Source organism: Heteronotia binoei, chromosome 13 (genome assembly GCF_032191835.1).
Source record: "Heteronotia binoei isolate CCM8104 ecotype False Entrance Well chromosome 13, APGP_CSIRO_Hbin_v1, whole genome shotgun sequence".
NCBI classification, from domain to species: Eukaryota; Metazoa; Chordata; class Lepidosauria; order Squamata; family Gekkonidae; genus Heteronotia; species Heteronotia binoei.
The window spans coordinates 32,900,410-32,919,628 of NC_083235.1; the positions used below are offsets into that span (position 1 = coordinate 32,900,410).

General features: G+C 42.7%; 1 protein-coding gene across 2 annotated transcripts in view; it reads right to left on the reverse strand.

Annotated features, from left to right (window-relative positions):
* The window catches only part of SLC11A2 (solute carrier family 11 member 2), a 67,019-nt gene extending 57,366 nt beyond the window's left edge, over positions 1-9,653 (reverse strand). The window contains exon 1 of one of the 2 annotated variants that reach the window (XM_060253393.1): positions 9,576-9,653. The gene's annotated coding sequence lies outside the window, so the exon portion shown is untranslated. Of the gene's footprint in view, positions 1-8,063; positions 8,219-9,575 lie in introns of those variants that run through there. The other variant, XM_060253394.1, reaches the window with a different exon arrangement.
* Between the last annotated feature and the right edge of the window lie 9,566 nt (positions 9,654-19,219).

A 19,219-nucleotide genomic window follows, 5' to 3' on the forward strand; every position in this document is an offset into this window, starting at 1 on the left:
AACATGCATGTAACATACAAAGTGCCCCTCAACTCCAGCATGGGCCAAACCAGGGAAAAGGTACACAAGAGGTACACAACAGTGTTAACCCTTTAAGAAAAGGAGTTCTTCATTCCTGAATATTTGCTCAGTTTTCTCTGGCATGAAGAAAAGTGTGCCTCAAACTATTTTTTTTAATACTTGGCATACATGGAACATTAGCGCTATTCAGCATCAAGAGTAGCTGGGAGAGGGAGAAGAAGATGGATGGGGGGATTCAATTCCTCCAGTGTTCCCTCTGAGTTAGTGTGAGCTAGCTCACCGATTTTTAGCTTCTGGTTCACACATTTTTGTCTTAGCTCACAAAAAATGGCCTCAGAGCAAACTAATCTATGAAGTAGCTCACAATTTTAATGCCAGTAGCTCACAAAGTAGAATCTCTGCTCACAAGACTCCACAGCTCAGAGAGAACATTGGTTGGGACCAATAAAGCACATTTTCAAAACTTTCACATCAGTGTTAATGTATTGATGTGTTGCATGCATTGTGGAAGAGGAAAGGACTGTTGCCATATGACTTCTTGGCTCACATGTTTGCCCACCGCCCCCCAACTGATAACTGCATACCAATCAAACACACTCTATATTAGAGCTTTGTGATGACAGATTTTTTTTTAGACAGTCCAGATATTGTGAAAGGGATTATGCTGTTTTGTGACCTGGATTACTCTACAGAATGACCACCAAGCATGCAAACTGGCCATCCTTATGGTGACTGCTTCATTTGGTGGAACACTGACTTTTTTGTTTTGTGTGTAGTTCCTTAGGCAAAGGTTGTCCACCCATATTGACTTGACTACCCCCAGTAAGAGGAGATACTGAGTACACATTTCTCTTGGGTTTTTGATGTGGGAAATCCACTGATGTCTGCCTTAGCCAGCCCTACTCCCAGTAGCATGGGAAAAAATTGCCATAGTATGATGACAGGAACTGGCCACCTGGTTAATTTGGTACTGCAAGGGCACTGCCGATGTCTCCTGATGCTATGTCCCTGGTCATCCTTCTTTTATGTTAGCAGTCTTACACTATTTTAGCTTTAATGCTGCAGGAAGCAAAATTCTTCTGACAAGTGGTTAGTCATCAAGGGCACACAAAATCCCACCACTGAACACTGAGTGGGGCGCTGGCTGCAATCCAGGGGTATTAATATTTAACAGCATATTTCCTTATTAGACATCCAGTTTGGTCCTACCAAGACCAGACTCCACAGAAGCATATCTTTGCTTCATGCTAATGTGCGCCTGGAAAGAAAATGTTATTTAGAAAAAGAAAGCAGTTGGTTAATTTGAGACAGTTTTTCAGAGCTTGTGCATGATCACCCTGTCTAATGTGCCGCCACAGACCCAATTTACAGAAACAAAACACAAGACTGTTTTCAGATATACTGTGGCTGCAAACAATGACTTCAACTCCCATCAAAGGCAGATGTCATATTTTGAATGGGATACACATTTCAATGCACGTCAAACCTTGATCACCCCAAATATATCCCAGCATACATTTATCTGTAGTTTCACCTGCTGCTAAGACAATTTCCATATGCAAAAGTCAAGTGGAATGATGAATAATATTGACCAAAGATGTCAGGGCTATGAACTTAACCATTGTCAGGTAATTCTAAATCCGATGGTCTTCTAACAGCTGAAGTGAAGGCCGGCAGACTTAGACTGTTTCCTCATATGTTTTGCTCCATCTTGGCTTGCTGACAGCCAGTGATGTGGGGCAGAAAACTGTCCAAAACTGAAAATCTTCCAGAAAAGTTTCCAGTGCTATCTTTTCCCATGAAAATTTTTTTTGCCCCTCATATGTAAATACAGTCTGTGTATCTGTAGTTGCCAGACAGCTGCTCCAAATCAATCTTGTCAGACGGTCTAAAGATGGGACATGAAGTATGGTCAAAACCCCAGTGCTTGCATATGGCCCAGGTTTGTATGTGGCGTATTTGTCGTCTTTTCCTAATATTATTTCAGTTTTGCTAACATTATTTCAATTATTTATTTAAACTGGAATTGAAAAATATTCTAGTTCAAATTTTCAAGGAAAACCATCATGATTCACAGCAGCAATTTCAGGGGGATCTACGTGACACTGAATTTATCCTGCTTCTGTGTTTTCTGCCGCTTTGCTATGACTCTTCCAAACCTCATTTGATATATTTTTGGAAGTACTTAAAATATTTGGAAATATTGCATCCAATATTGCATTTGGAAATATTGCATCCACAGAACGCAAGGTGGATGGGACAGCACACACCTTTGCAGGTCCTCCCTACATCTCTGTGTGTGCATTAAAAAGAATGACCTCTTCAAGATAGTGGTAAATTGCTTTTTTCTGGAGAAAGATTAATGAAGAACACACAATCAATGTTTAACAGTTTCTGATGGAGATAACTTATGCCAGTTTGAAAGAATGTGAGTTTACTAGTCTATGTATGAGAATTAGCAAGCATGTTTGCCTTAGATAAGAGTTTACAAGAAGTTTGGCAACTGATTATATCTTCTGCATAATATTGACCAATTCTGGTACAACAACAAAAGCTCAGCTTTAACCCATTAAGTGCCCTGACCTGGATAGTCCAGGCTTTCTTTTCTTTTCTTTTTAAAGAGTCATATGTGGTTGCACACTGAGCCACATTTGGTGCTGGAGCCATGGGTTGCAGATCTCTGGCATGCTTGCACGCAGCACTGAAATCATTTCTCCCCCCCCCCCCCCCCCCGCAATCAGGGATGCTACCATTTGTCTCCTCTCTGATCCCCATTTCAAGTCAATACCATCAGGGAACTAAACCTCACATAGCATCTTTTAAACTCCCCCCTTCCCATTTTAAGTTTTTAAAAAATCTGGTGATCTGAGACTAGTCAGCCCTGCCCAGCTAACTATCTCTAGCACTGTGAAGAGAAGCTCAAGACAGACTGCATCCTCTCACACAACTTTTTGATTTCTCCCTTGTCATTTTATTTTTTTTAATTCAGCAATACGAGACTAGTGATAATCTCATATAGCTAAACTCATACCACTTCCCCCCCGCAAAAAAACACATTACAACAAGGAGGGGAGAATTTATAAATGGAACTTGTATACTGATGAAGGGGGAAGATGGCAGAAGGTGAAGAGTGGGCAGGACAACCTCAATGTGAGCGGGGGACTGACCTTTGAGCGATGGCAAAAGGGCAGGAGAGATCAGAGGGAATCTGCATGCTTTTGAATTACCTTTGGCTTGGAATCAAAACAAGGAAAAACATGGCACAAAAGTGCTCAGAAAACCCAGAGAAACAGCAACCAGAAAGCAAACAGACAGCTGAAGGGAAAAAAATCAATGCAGAATGAAAAAGAAAACCCGATGGACACGGACAGTGAAAACAAGAAAAAACACTTGTGCTTAATAGGCCATTGTTTACTGCTGTATATTTACAGAAGGAAGGATGGAATAAGTTTCCCATTTTACATGCTTTCCACGCTGCTATTCTATAGCACAGCACATAGTACATTTCAAGTTGCTTGGCATGAGATAAAACTACCCAATTTGGCTTCAACTAAGTTAACATCTCATGTGTCACCTTAAATTTATCTCCAGAATTACCGATACAATGACCACCAAGTAATTACTCTCTCACCTTACAAGAGATCTGTGATTCTTGCTCACTGTCAGAGAGATACAAGGAAAATTGATGGTCTTTTTGTCATTTCGGTGTAAACATGCCATTTGTTTTTTGTTGCTCACAGAAGCTAGGCTGCAACCTGATGCCAACAGCAACAGTTTATATATCTTTATATCTACCTGCCTATTAACATTAAGCCCAAGAAGGCTGGCAAGAACAGGCCTTAAAAAATCAGTGCCTGAAACATCTTACCTTTTCTTCCTCCATCCCTTGCTTAGTTTGTCACATTCAGCCTGATAAAAAGTGCTAACAGACTCAAAAGCTTGCAGACGATTTTGTGTAATTTTGGTTGGTTCTAATAAAAGGTATTGGAGGGAAAGTAGCATGATACAGGCTAATGTCATCAAATCTCAGAAGCTAAGCTGGGTTGATACTTGGATAGGAGACTACCAAAGAACAATCTGCGGAGGAAGGTAATGGCAAACCACTTCTGTTCCTCACTTGAAAGCTCCTCGCTGGTGACTCGACAGCACTTACATTTGTCATGAAAGGTATTACATGGATTATGCTTTGTTTTGAGGTTTTTATTTTGGACTAGCATGTCTGAAAACAACTTTTGGCAAGAAGTGTATGTAAAGTTTGCAACCTGACTAAAAAAATGAACTTCCCAAATTACACAATACTCTACACCCTTAAACACACACATACACTAAAGTACATTAAAACATCCCCAGCTAAAACCAAAGATAAAATAGCAAGCTCCCAATTCCCCCCTTAAAAGCTGCCTGACATTCAAACCCCCTCAACTGGTCAGAAAAACAGGTAGGCCTTGCAGTGCCTCATGAAGATCTCTAAGGAGGGAGGGTCACCCCACCTCTTCTAGGAGCCCATTTCACAGATCAGGAGTCATGATGTTGAATGTCCAGACTCCGGTTGACAGTGAAGTGGCCAAGTTTGCAGATGACACTAAATTGTTCAGGGTGGTGAGAACCAGAGAGGATTGTGAGGCACTCCAAAGGGATCTGTTGAGGCTGGGTGAGCGTCAACGTGGCAGATGAAGTTCAATGTAACCAAGTGCAAAGTAATGCACATTGGGGCCAAGAATCCCAGCTACAAATACAAGTTGATGGGGTGTGAACTGGCAGAGACTGACCAAGAGAGAGATCTTGGGGTCATGGTAGATAACTCACTGAAAATGTCAAGACAGTGTGCGACTGCAATAAAAAAGGCCAATGCCATGCTGGGAATTATTAGGAAGGGAATTGAAAACAAATCAGCCAGTATCATAATGCCCCTGTATAAATCAATACAGGGTGGTATGGTCTCATTTGGAATACTGTGTGCAATTCTGGTCACCGCACCTCAAAAAGGATATTATAGCATTGGAAAAAGTGCAGAAAAGGGCAACTAGAATGATTAAAGGTTTGGAACACTTTCCGTATGAAGAAAGGTTAAAACACTTGGGGCTCTTTAGCTTGGAGAAATGTCGACTGCAGGGTGACATGATAGAGGTTTACAAGATTATGCATGGGATGAAGAAGGTAGAGAAAGAAGTACTTTTCTCTCTTTCTCACAATACAAGAACTTGTGGGCATTCGATGAAAATGCTAAGCAGTCGGGTTAGAATGGATAAAAGGAGGTACTTCTTCACCCAAAGGGTGATTAACACGTGGAATTCACTGCCACAGGAGGTGGTAGCAGCTACAAGCATAGCCAGCTTTAAGAGGGGGTTATATAAAAATATGGAGCAGAGGTCCATCAGTAGCTATTAGCCACAAAGTGTATGTATACACACATACACAGCTCTGAGTCATTAAAACCTATGCAACAACAATCTTTTAGCTTAAGAACATAAGAAAAGCCATGTTGGATCAGGCCAATAGCCCATCCAGTCCAACACTCTGTGTCACACAGTGGTAAAAAAAAGAGAGAGAGAGAGAGAGAGAGAGAGAGAGAGAGATTTGTTGCATAGGTTTTAATGCCTCAGAGCTATCAAATTTAAATACAGAAAAATACAAGCAGTGGGCTCAAAAGGCAATGAACTGCAAAAAGTACAGGAATTTCACTTCCTTGCCTTCTGATTTCACTAGTTTTCCCCCTGGGTACCTATGAAATTTATAACTGCCAAAGGATGACAAACATCATACATCTGACAAAGTTGTTGTAGCTCATGAAAGCAGATGCCACTATAAACTTACTAGCCTTTAAAGCATCAAAAGATTCCTTTCTGTTTTATAAAGTTAGAAGACCTCTTCTTTACAAACTCATTAGCTTCAGTACTAAATATAGCTCTGGATCTTGCACAATAAGTTAGTTTCATCATCAAAACAAACTGTGAGTGAAGGGATTTTTGAATTTTTCTAGCTAAGGGCCATATAATGCTTGACTACCCATTAAGTAGACAAAATATTTCTGTTAACTCAGCCCCTTAATTCTGGGGGTGTTCTTTAAGCACCATTTTATAGCCTGAAAAACCATTATTATAAACTGCTTAATTATCTGTTTTCATGTTCCAGCTGTGTTTTAAAAGTCTGCATTTTAATTAATAACTTTTAACGTTTTATGTCTTTATTATTTTGTAAGCCCAAATTATTTTGTAAGCTCAAGCAGGTTCCCTGGATAGGCAGAATTCACATTTTCCAAACAGCAGACATAAAATTATTTCTCAATCATTTTCTGCAACCAATTCTTCCAGATAACTTAAAAATATTAGTTCTTTTTCTTTTTGGCTGCATCAGACTAACACAGCAACCTCCCTGGAATTTGTGCAACCTGAGGTGATAACAGAGGCATTATTATGAGATTTTTAAAAAGAACTCATAATAAATGCTCTTTAAATATACTAGGGCTTTGTATGTGCATGTCTGGTTTTGTTTGTGCACTGTCATCCTGAATATAACTAAGACTAAGCTCTCTGAATCATGCCTCCTCCCCTGGCCCCAGCAGCAGCAATCCTGATGGAATGATCACCACCATCATGTCTGACCGTCTGCATTTAAGACTGCAGATGTTTTCAGCAGGGCTGGATGGGAGGGAGGGGGCAGAGAGGGGTGCCTGCCCTGGGCACAAGGGGGGGGGCACCAAATTTGATATGGAGTCCATTGTATTCTATGGGACCATGTTAGAATGGCCCATAAAGGGGCACCATTTTTAAATTTTGCTCCCCCTCAAAAAACATGTAGATCCGGTCCTGGTTTTCAGACAGACAGTGTGTCATTCTTTAGCTAACACTACCTCCTCTGTACTCAGATGCCAGTGATGCTGTCAGCTTTGCTGGAAATTTTGTAGTCAGCGACGTATTTGAGATCCACTTCAGGGCTGCATACTGCTGTTGTGGAACTCTGCTAAGCAGAGTCCTTGGACTTTTCTTGCTATTGTGCTTGTTGTTTGATTAGCTAACAAAGAAACATTCAGACATGTGGGGGTCATGCTGAAGCAGCAGCCCCACACAGAAGCATGCAATTTGTTTGAGAGAGAGAGAGAGACTTTGTTTAGATATTTATACTGAGAAGCTTATGACAACTGTTCTCTCCTCTTCCATTTTATCCTCATTACAACACCACTGTGAAGTTGGTTTAACTATGACTGGCCCAAGAAAACCCAGTTAGCTTTTACAGCAGACTGGAGAATCGAACCTGCATCTCTCAGATCTTGGTGTAGCACTCTAACCACTACTCCACATTGGCTGTAGCTCCATTTGTGCTGCTAGTAACATGAGAAAGACTAAGAACAGCTGTGATAACCCAGTTGACAACCAATCTCATCCTTTCCTCCAGCACAGTATCTGCTCCCACTCAACCTCCCCTTCTGCTAAGTTAGGAAAACTGCAAGGATGACATTCTCTCGAACATCAGTCATGCTTTTCACATGACTTCTCCGCAAAATGACAACCTATGCAAGAAAAAAAACCCTTCAAAAGTATTTTAACCTTCTAACACAGACTATCCAAATACAGCAATTCCTTTGCAGAAATGCTACCTAAAGAGCACTCTGTTCCACTGACAGAAAGAGTGCAACAGAGCTATGCGAGGAGAAATTGGGGCTTTCAGATAAGAGAGTATCACTCTCTGTAGAAAACTGCCACAAAGCAGATAACACATAAATGGCACCAACTTCTTACACCAGATCCACACAAAGGTATTATTAGCTATAACAAGACAACATGTATAGCTCGCCCGAGGTTACTTCAGCCCAGCTTTCCTTTCCCACAGGGAGTCAAACAAGTGTCTGTGGAAGCTCATGTTAGAAATAAATATAACGGCCATTGCTTTTTAGTTGTCCCCAACACATTAAATTCAAAGACATAATACTTCCATAAGGTTTGAGTCATTGTGCTTCTATATAGCCAGATCCTTAGAAGTAAGATACAAAAGTTTGAAGCTTTTAAAGATGAGAAATCTAGGCTTCATTCATAAGGTATGCTTACCTGGGAATTAATGCCCCTGAAATCAACTGGCCTTGTGCCCAAGATAACATGCTTGTAAATGTCTCAAGTCACATGCAGGCAGAGTCACCACTGCCTAGTTCCTTTTCCCAGAGAGCCCCCAGTCTTTCACATCCACTAGAAAACCTGGATTGGACTATCTTGAAAACACTACCAAGTCCAGGAATACAAGCTAGGATAATGGAATGGATCCAGGGGGAAGAGGGAGATAAGAAAGGCAAAGGTTAATGATCACCTTATTTAAAACTGAGAAAGAATGTTCACCTCGGGTCAGGCTGACTCTCAACCTTGACTAGTTCAGGAAAAAAAATATTTGAAGGGTGTTTTACAAGCGCTTCCACAAACAGTGTATGATGTCTCCTACTTCAATGTAAATACTAGCTGAATTTCAGAACTCTTCCAAAATCTACAAAATTGCAGGAAAGCGAGACAGACTACTCCTTCCCTTCCATCTTTTTAATGCAAGCTTTATGTGCAAAATGGGAATATCCACAAACTTTAGCAACAGCCAAGGAATACACAACCAGGGGCGGTGGTATTTCCAGACTACTTAAAAACACAAACTTTATAGACAGACAGACATAACAATTATCCTTTTGATTGCAGTGTAAAATGCCCTCCAATGACCTTTAGAGGCACCCGCGATAACCAACTGACTTTATAGCAGAGAATGCATAGTGAGATAAATTAGAACATATGTAAGTAAATGCAGAGTTGCAGAACCCTTTCCTTTAAACACATGGTCGGCCTGGCTTGAAGGCAAGCTGGGCAGTCTGTGATACTGCATACATCCTTGCTCACCCTTTTAGAAAATACACCCACTGGCAGAATGAGTCTCCCTCTCTCCCCAGGCGCTATTGTTTGACTGTTGTTGTTTTAAATTAATGTTCCAGTGGGTACTTTGTTAGCTCTGAACTGTTTATTACAGTAATAAACCACGCTTCTCTGATCTATCCTTCTCGTTCTGACTCCTTCTCTCTGGGACACCTTGGCTCCGAGAAGTGAGCCGTGAGTCACGAAAGCTCTTGCCCAGGCTGCCACACATTTCGTTAGTCTTTAATGTGCTACTGGACTCTTGCTCTTTTCTGCTGTTGCAGAAAGTCTTGCACTATCAAAGGGCACACACACACTCATGAACACACTGCACATGCATGCACAACAAACAGAAATATATGTATCTATTAAGATACACAGAACATATGTATTGTGTGTATATATACAGATAATACATTGTTTATGCAGATACAGGAACGTGTATACGCGCGCACACTTTTTATACGCCGAAGCTACACCTCCCAAAGAAGACTCACTACATCCTTACGCACCAGGACGCCTCTCTTCGCCATGAGTTAATTAGCCTCTTTCCAACACACACGTATTTTTTATGTCTGATGCACACCCAACCACATTCCGACTATACCCGCACAGACTGACACCGCCCCGTGCGGCCCGCCCGCCCGCCAGCCCACCAGCCGGCCAGCTCCCCTCCCTCACTTCAGCCAGCAGCGTCGCTCCACCTCCGCCGGAGCCCGTCCGGCTCCATTCCATTCTCCGGCTCCCCTCCAGGACGGCGAAGCCCACCCCCTTCGGCCCCGCCCCACCTCGCTACCCTTCCCTCATTGGTCCGCTAAGAGACCATAGATAGGCAACAGAGCGGCTCTGCATAGAGAGCGGCGCGCCCCCGGGTGTAACTGCGCCGAAAGGACAAGGGGCGGGCCCAGGATCTGTAGAGCCCGAGCGAGGCTGCTGGCGTCAGAAGTCCGCCTGTTCGGAATGAGAAGCCTTGTTTCTTTGCACGCGGCCCCTGTCAGCGGTGGATACTTTGGGCTCCCTAAATGTAGTCCTTTATCATTACAAATAAACAAATAATTATTTTTTAGAACTCTTATAATTATTATTTTTAGAACTCTTTCCTCCAGCGGGATGAATTCCATCATTCACTTAAATCACGGAAAAGCAGAAAGGTGTACAGTGCGTTAGGGACATCGTAGGGGTAAGGAGCACTGCACAAGAGCAGCCGTGCTAAGACTTAGACCAGTGGTCTACCTAGTTCCGCGGAAGCAGAGGTGGTTCCACTTCTTGGACTAAGAAGTAAGACAACCCCCCCCCCCCCCCGTTCCGGAACACAACATACCAGAGTTTTTCCCTCTAGGTGCATAAGCCTTTCATTACATTGCATAGGAATTGGAGTGGGGGGGGGGCACTGTGAAGACAGAAAAGAGTAGTCAACGGAAGTTTTGCTAGAATAAAAACGTTCTTAGTCAAGTGCTTGGAGACTCCTGTGCGTATTTGCAGCAGCAGACTAACAGGGTTCTTGATCACACAAAAGTGTGGGATTGCCTTATAGAGAAGGTCTTAATCATCCAAGGCTGAACCCTAGGTATTAAGGACAGGTATGAGTACTGTGGTGTGCAAATAGGTGGAAATTTACTCCTGTAAATTCAACATCAGGTAAAATTCCATGGTAAGGTCAAAGATTTATAAACATGTTGCACTGAATACCCAGGAAAAGGAGCAAGTGTTCCTTTCTGGTGGATACCATTATCACGATTAATCCTTACGTTCTCAATAAGTTTATGTTCTCAATAAAACTTGTTTGCTCTTAAAGGTGCAACTTGACTTCTGCTTTGTTCAACTGCTTCAGACCAACACGGCTGCCCTCTTGGAACCATTAATCCATGTATTCCTCAACTGATTAATGAGGCTGGGTATGATGTCCTGCTAAAAAGCATGAGCTGTGAGCCAGGAAGTGACTTGATCCTATTCAGGATCCACCATCTATACAAGAGGATAGTACCAACTTACCTTATATGGCTGTTGTATGGATTGCTGAGATACTGCATGCAACAGTTCTGAGCATTTAAGAAAAACAAGATCAGTAGCATAGTATTATTTTTTCAGCTCTTTGCATCTTTCTTTCCCTCCCCCCTTTCACTTTAAAGTGAGGACACCACTCCAGAATTCAGCACAGGATTCCAAAAGCTGAAACTAGGACATATCCTCACCAACAGCATTTGGCTTTTCAAACAAATAACGAAGACAAATAACTCTGCATTAGTGGCAAATCAGCTGTCTGAGGCTGCTGTGTGGGGTGGGAACCCTAAAGCATATTCTGTAGAGCAGTGCTTTGTAACATGCTGGTTGAACCTGGTTTGGGAATTAACTCTCGCTTATGTAAGAACGTTCAGTATGCAGAATTCCAAGTGGGGTAGATTCCTGGCTTTCAAATTTTCACCTCCCACAAGGTCACCAATCTCAAGGTGGGTCCTGAATTTTTCCTTGAAGCACAATTGATCTCCAGACTAGCGAGGAATTCCCCTGGAGAAAATGGAAGCTCTGGAACTTGGAGGGGGAACTAGATGGCACCACATTTCTCCTTCCCCTCCCCAGCCTCCTCAAATCTCCTGGAATGGCAGCCAGAGTTGGCAACTGATTCAAGGAAGTCTTTGGGATGGTTACTACCAGTTTTTCCACTGGAAAAAGAGTTAGGAGGGACCTCTTAGGAACACTGAACAGGCTCAGGTGGGGATAATGAGAGCCAGGAAGACAAAATACACTTGGAGAGGAGGCTGCAAAGAAGTGGGGAATTAGGCAAGGTTAAACAGAAAAGCTATTGGAATCCAGCTCTTGGAGTCATCCACCAAGACTCCCAAAGCATTTGCTATGAACTACCAACATACTGCAGCAAATTATGAAGAATGTTCTTGGCACACAGTCAGTATACAAGGACTGTTGAGAGACTTGCTATCATCCTGTAGGCAGTAGGGAGGTGGAAAGTGGTGTCAAGTCACAGCCAATGTATGGCAACCCCATAAGGTTTTCAGAGCAAGAGATTAACAGAGGTGGTTTGTCATTGCGTGCCTCACCATAACGACCTGGGATTTCCTTGAATGCCTTCCATCCAAGCACTAACCAAGGTCAAGCCTGCTTAGCTTTCAAGATCTGATGAGACTGGGCTGACCTGGGCCATCCGGATGTGGGCACAGACAATATACTGTACAACAACGCTTTCTGTGTAGGTAAGCATTGCAGAGGAAGATTAACAGTGGTGGGCAGGCTGCCTTACAGGGAAGGTAGTCTGCAGAGAAGATATCTTACAGAGGATACTGATCTTAAGTCTACAAGGAGGAACCCCAGATTTCTCTAGAACACAGTTTGAAAATGTAGAGTGCATTAGCATTCCAATTTCAGCATATGAAAACTATAAAAGATTGATTCTGTTCACTTCTGTAACAGTTAGGGATATAGTGTATGACATCTTGCAAAGTGAAGGCCTGCCTTAAGCAATCTTTCAGAATACTTTGAGAGTGTCAAACATGGTGATAGAAAGGATCCTGCAGACATTACATATGTGGGCTTCTGGCAAACACCTTTACAAAAGGCTCCTGAGTTAACACAGAAGTCTAGGGAAGATAAATCCTTTCATGGGCTCAGGGCTGATGATTGATTGAAGAACAAACAGGAAGCAGAAATGGACAGTTCTCATAACAGACTGAAATAGTAGAGTCTTTCCAAGATCTGCACCTGTGCATGTACATAATCAACAACAAAAAGCAGTATGGGCTCATGGCATTAAGAGTGGCACTAACAGTGCAATCCTAAACAGAGTAGTGCCCTTCTAAATGCATTGACTTTAGTTGATTTAAAATGGTAGAACTCTGCTTAGGATGGCATTGTAAATTAATTTAGGGTGAAACTTGCCAGGATCTTACCTTGTAGTCTTCCAGGATCCAAGCAGATTCCTCAGCCTCTTGATGCAACCATATTATTAAGAAATCCCACTAGAATTTATTTACTTTTATAGACTGCCTTTTTCACTGCGAATGTAGCCTGCTGCAGTTATTATTGTAGGTATTGGTCTTGCTTTCACTGCTTTGTTTTATACCTTTGTAGTCCCACTTTCTGCATTGTACACCCTGCTTTAGACAGTTTGTTCAAATTGTTCTCTGTGTCCACAATGCATTGTTTCTTGGTTGTCTTAAACTGTCTGATTCCACTGTTTTATATTATGTAATTTGCCTTGAACCTGAGCAAGAAAAGTGGTCAATAAATAAATACAGAAAAACAATTCAGGGGTTTTTCACATTTTAAAGTTGAAATGTTTAAAGAGTTCCAATTTAATTTGCAATTTCTCCTATTCAAAGAATGAGATGTACTATGGGAACAACAGCCTTTTATGTAGATGTTTATTGTGTCTTTTTTAGATTGTTTCTTTGAATAGAGCCAGAAGGAAGGGCTCATACACAGGGGGCAGTAAATGCAGAGAAGTACAGAGAAGCTATTATTGTTAATTGTCACGTATAAGGACATTTCAGTGGGTGCAGCTTGTCATGCAGGCATGAGAAAATCACCTGCTGAAACATCCTTTTTTATATCAATGTTAGTTAGAGGGGTCTAGTTCTCCTTTTTCCTGCATAGCCCAAAAAAAGTCCTCACAGTAAGGTTGCACCATCCAGACAAGCACCTGCAAGCCAGAAAGCACCAAAGAAACTAGAGCAAAGAACAAGGAAAACTGAGCTACAGAACAAATAATCCCAGTCAATTTACAGTGTGCTCTCAAGAACACTTTCCTGGAAAGTAAGCCCTATTGAATAGACCTGATTGGGATCCTGGATAGACCTGTTCAGGACGGGTTCCTAAGGCTGTCATTCCTATGCATGCTTACCTGGGAACAAATACTATTAAATGCACTGGGCCTTATATCTGCTTAGACATGCATAGGATCTCTCCACATAATGGATAGATGCTACAGGGGAAAGCAACCAAAAATTGTATGGGCTGCCCAATAGAAGTCTCATTTCAGTTTGGGTACTTTTTAAGTCTTTGCAACCCAAATAATAATACTTACCCAGTTCACAGTTTTGCTTTGGGAGATATTTCTTTGCCATCCTCCAGAAGCACTGTTACATCCCAGACGCCTTAATGGATGAAAACTCCCTCTCCTCCCTTGCTATATAGCAAGTGTCTCTGACTGATAAGAACTCATCCAAATGGCCTTTCTCAGCCAGGCAATGGGCGTGTTGCTCAAAATATCTTGGCTAAACCAACTGCACCTTTGCTTGTTTTTAAAGGCATATACACAGTCCTGCCTCCTGAAGTTATGACTGTCCTAAGAACAACTATGTAACTGACTCTCCAATAATTAATGAAGGATTAATTGGGCTCAAGAAACTTTGATCCTAGATTTTCTTTCTGTTGGGGCCAATGACTGCTCTGGACTTGGACACTGCAGGGTTATTCTGGACAAGCGTTAACTGATTGGAGGGAGGGGATTTTGAAAGCTGCTTGGTGAAAATCGATTATGGTAACATTCTGAAGATTAATGTAGAATGTATTCTGAACTCTGCACTGGTTCCTTCCTCCACATAAGCATCAGAACTGGCACACTTTCACATTTTCCACTACAGGTACGTGCAGCCCTGATAAATCCCCATCAGGAAGATTAATTCAAAGGGTACCAACTATGACTGGTGATTCAAAAGCACTCTGAAGACGGATTTTATCAGCCAAGTGACCTGAAGACTTTCAGGAGTTTCTCCTGACTCCCATGCTTCGCTTCTGATAAGAAAAGGCTGAATACACAAGATCTCAGGAACAGAACATCTACCAAAGCAAACCTGTCTAGCCAAGGTATCTATGGCAATCTATAGAACACTGGTAGACCATGTACCTTACTTGCTAATTACAGCAGGGTGCTTGTTACGAGCAAAATGGCTGTAATTATGGAGTGCTGCATATATACAAGCATAAAGGAAGGACTTGTATTTGTAAAGAGCTCTTTGGTGTAAGGACGCACATTGCACTCTCCTTGAGACTCCTAACCCTTCAACACTGGGGTTAGGTTTTGCTGTCACCGTGAGATCATTCAGCATTTTACTTTTCTTCAGTCAGAAGAGTGACTAGCAGCCAGTCACTGCTCTGAAAGAGAGAAAAGGAGCATTCTCATGGGTTCTCCTGAAACAGAAGATGTATCATCTTCCTACTTCTGATGACCTCAGCTGTTAGAAATACAAACGTTCTACCTGCATGACCTCATCTTTGCTATGCTGCTTGGTCATACAAGAGTGTGGTGGGACCTGACTGTGCGTGGGAGAGAGATGCAACCATTTAGTCCATCAAGTTGCAGCCGACTTATGGTGACCCCATTGAGTTTTCAAGGCAAGAAATGTTCAGAAGCAGTTTGCCATTGCCTGCCTCTGCATAGGAATCCCGGACTTCCTTGGTGGTCTCCTATCCAAGTACAAGCCAGGGCTGACCTTGCTTAGCTTCTGAGTTCTGATGAGACTGGGCTAGCTTGGGCTATCCAAATCAGGGCACAACAGTAATACCATTTTTTAAAAATCTTCCAAAACGGCTGTTTCCAGACTGTGTTCTGGGGAGCCCAGAACTTCCTCAGACATTTATTAGGGTTACTCAGTGAGAAGCATCTGAATCGCCAGCAACTGGCAATACGCATTCTATTAAATTATCTTCCCAATAGACTTTACCAGTGCTGCATGTGCCTGTCGTGGAAAATGTGAAATGCTGCCAGTTAGGATTTCACTGTGAATATTAGTGGAGACAAATAAAGTAAGTAAATGAATAAGGATCCATAACAACAGACAGGCTTCTCTGAAGAGCAGCTCATCTATCACTACAAATCTGCCCCTGCACTGTGTTGTGGCTACTGGGCTGGCAGGAACAGGATAGGCAGGTCCACTCAGTGCCAGTCTCCCAGCTAGGCTACTGGATGGTGGTGACAGAGCAGTGGTGGTAGAGGCAGCTGGCACATGGCGGGGGGGCTAATAAGAGGAAGGGAAAGAAAGATGGTGTCAGAGTAGCAGCTTCCTTTTGGCATCCAGGAGAAAGGCACAAGGGAAAAATGAGGCTCCTCTCACCTGTTTGGTGCCCCTCAAAATCTGGTGCCCTAGCCTAGGCCATTTCCTAGGTCTGCCAAGTAGTTGATCCAGCTCTATCAGCCAGGTGAGTCCTAGGGCATACTGTCTAGGATGCTGGTGAAGCCTGCCTACAATCTTGATGAACTGAATTATTAGAAATCTACCTTGGATCTGCCTGCAATGCTGTAGGCTTCTGTTACAAATATCTGGGGTTCTCAGCAGACAAAAGCTCCAGGAAAGTTTCTCCTGAATGCAGGAAATTAATGCTCTGAAACAACAGCATTAAAACCGATCAATCAACAGGGGCAACAATAAAAGTCCAGATAAAACAAACAGTGATACAGAAGTAGTGTTTAGCCAACACCCTCAGAAGCCCTTTGGAACACAGCAGTCACAATTGCTGGTCTCTACAGCACTCCTTTCATCTATGCTTTACCCTCAGAAAGCTGGGATAAAGTGTAGATGACTGGAGAAGACAATGGCAACCCAACCTGTAAAAAATCTGCCAAGAATATGTCCTGATGTGACATCACCCCATGGGTCGGTAATGACCCAGTGCTTGCACAGGGGACTACCTTTACCTTTTTACTCCTGGACTCAAATCTCACAGCAATTACAATGAGTTTGGTCAAGAGGGAGCTGGCTTGACAAGCTTCCTCACATAGGGACTTCTAGTAAAATGAGCACCACTTCCAAGAAAGCCCTGCTTAACTTTGGATGGCCCTCAGGGCAGGGACCCTTACCTCAAGGTTGGGAACTCTACTGAAGGGGAAACCTGATGCAGAGTCACTTAAACGTTGTTTGCCCCAACTTGGATGCTATTGGGAAGAAGCCCACTTTCCCCCAGCATCTTGGTGCTTCTGTGCATCTCACAGGTTTCCACTATCTTTCCGGTGATCTTTCCCAAACCTGCTTTGCTGTAATGCTTCATGCAGCAAAGATTAGGATAGCACCCATGTAGACAGGAAAATGCAGATCTTCTCCCACATCGATGCCACTTTCCCTTCCTCAGCTCCCTGTGGTGGTCATTCCACCCTCTTCAACCAGGCTGGACTTTTTAAAAAATGACAACTGACATAATACTAGGGATGGGCCATGGCTCAGTGGTAGAGCATCAACTTGACATGCAGAAGGTCAATGCCTGGAATCTCCAGTTAAGGGTCAGACAATACATGGTGAGAGGAAGACCTCTACCTGAGACCCTGGAGAGCTGTTGCCAGTCTTAGATGACAGTACTGACTTTGATGGGCTAAGGGTCTGATGCAGTATAAGGCAGTGTCATGTGCATTTCTTATAGTATCAGTGCCTTAAGACCTATCTAGGATGTTCTCTGAATTCCCAACTTTCATTAAAAAAAAAAGCCGCTTACCCCTTTTGTTATGGAGATATGCCTTTGCCCTTACATAGTGGAAGGGGCTAGCATAAAGGTCCCAAACATGGTGCCCATCCTGGCACCCACAAAGTGTTTTTAGGGGGCTTTTGTCCAACAAGGCTTCTGATTCACCATTGGATATTTGATGGGCTGCACAGATTTGTAAAAATATTACTTTGTCAGCAGTTACCACCACAGCACAAGGATCTTCACTGTTTAACTGAAGCTGCGACAGCTATTGTCAGTCAGTTGTTGACTTCACTTCCTGTGGCAACTTTGTCACAACTTCACTTCCTGTGGCAGCCATATTGTGGTTGCACCCACCATCCTGTGTCAGAATTCCAAAGGTGCCCACAGGCTCCAAAAGGTTCCAAAAACATGAAGGGTAGAAGGTCAGATACCCTGTTATAATACTGTAACAATATGTTCCAAAAACATGAAGGGTGGAAGGTCAGATACCCTGTTATAATACTGTAACAATATGTCAATTGTTGGTTTTTTAAAAATGAAGAAATCCACTGTTTTTATGTAATGTTTTATGTATTTTATTAATATTGAACGCTTGCCTTGAGCTTCATAAGGAAGAAAGGTGGCTGTTGTTTTAAATAAATTAGTGCTGCTTCTGTTTCTCTCCTAACCTCCCCCCAAACACCCAGTCTGTATTGATTATTACATTAAAATCACACTTTAGCACTGCTGTAATCAAATGCAGTCCTAAATAAAACAGTATTCAGCTGCCTCCTAAAGATCAAAAGTGAGGGAGTCAGGCACACTTCCTTGGGGAGGGTGTTTCATAATTGTGTGGGACTGCCACTAAAAAGGCCCTCTCTCATGTGCCCACCACATAAATGGCTTCACCCAAATGGGGCGAGTAATGCCCTCCAGAGGCAATTTCAGGTCAGGAAAATGACATGGGTAAGACAGCCCTTCCTTCCTCATGCCACAGTCCTGACAAAAATCAAGCCCTAGTGCACTTCAGAATGGGTCTATCCTGCGTGAGTTTGTTGAGTCCTTTTTCAAAACCACGTAAGGACCAAACTAAATGGCATGTTTCTCCATGCAGTGACTCTCAGAAAGCCACTTGAAGGGAAGGAATGCGGGAAAGGTTTTGCCTATCTGCAGACTTCCAAGCATTGTCTTTTGTTGGAAACACAGGGCTTTTTTTGTAGAAAAAGCCCAGCAGGAACCAATTTGCATATTAGGCCACACCCCCTGATGCCACCATTGCTTCACAAAGGGCTTTTCCATAGAAAAATCCCAGCAGGAACTAATTTGCATATCAGGCCACACCCCCTGCTGCCAAGCCAGCCAGAACGACGTTCCTGTGCATATCTGCTCAAAAAAAGCCCTGTGGAAACAGAATGCTGGACTAGGCTGACTCAAGGTCTAATCAGCCTCTTAGGGAGCTGCTATGGGGCAACTGCAAGTGCATGGACTTTCCTTCTTGGGTAGCTCTTTGAGTACTTTGAGCTCTTTGAGCTTTATTCAGCAGACTTCAAGGCAAGAAGGGGAAAGAACAGCAGATAAACAGCCAGGAGGAGAAGCAAGAGTTACTTCACTGTGCCCTCTAATGGCTGGTGCCTGAAACAAAGATCTCAAGCTAGATGGCTCCTATAACACCTGTTTTGTTATAGCTCTCTCTCTCTCCTAGGTGTAATTTTTTTAAAAAGCAAAACAATTGGATCAACGAAGTCTCACCAAAAAGAACAGCAACACTGTTTGGACTTTTTACCCACCCTGTGGACAGAGAAAGTTCTAAATCTTAAACTTCTGAGAACCAAAGCTACCTTTGTCAGGGAGGTTAGGCTGATATAGCTGGCCCAATGTAACCCAACAAGCTACCAGGACAGAGTCTCCTATATCCGACATGACTGATTATTACAATTCTT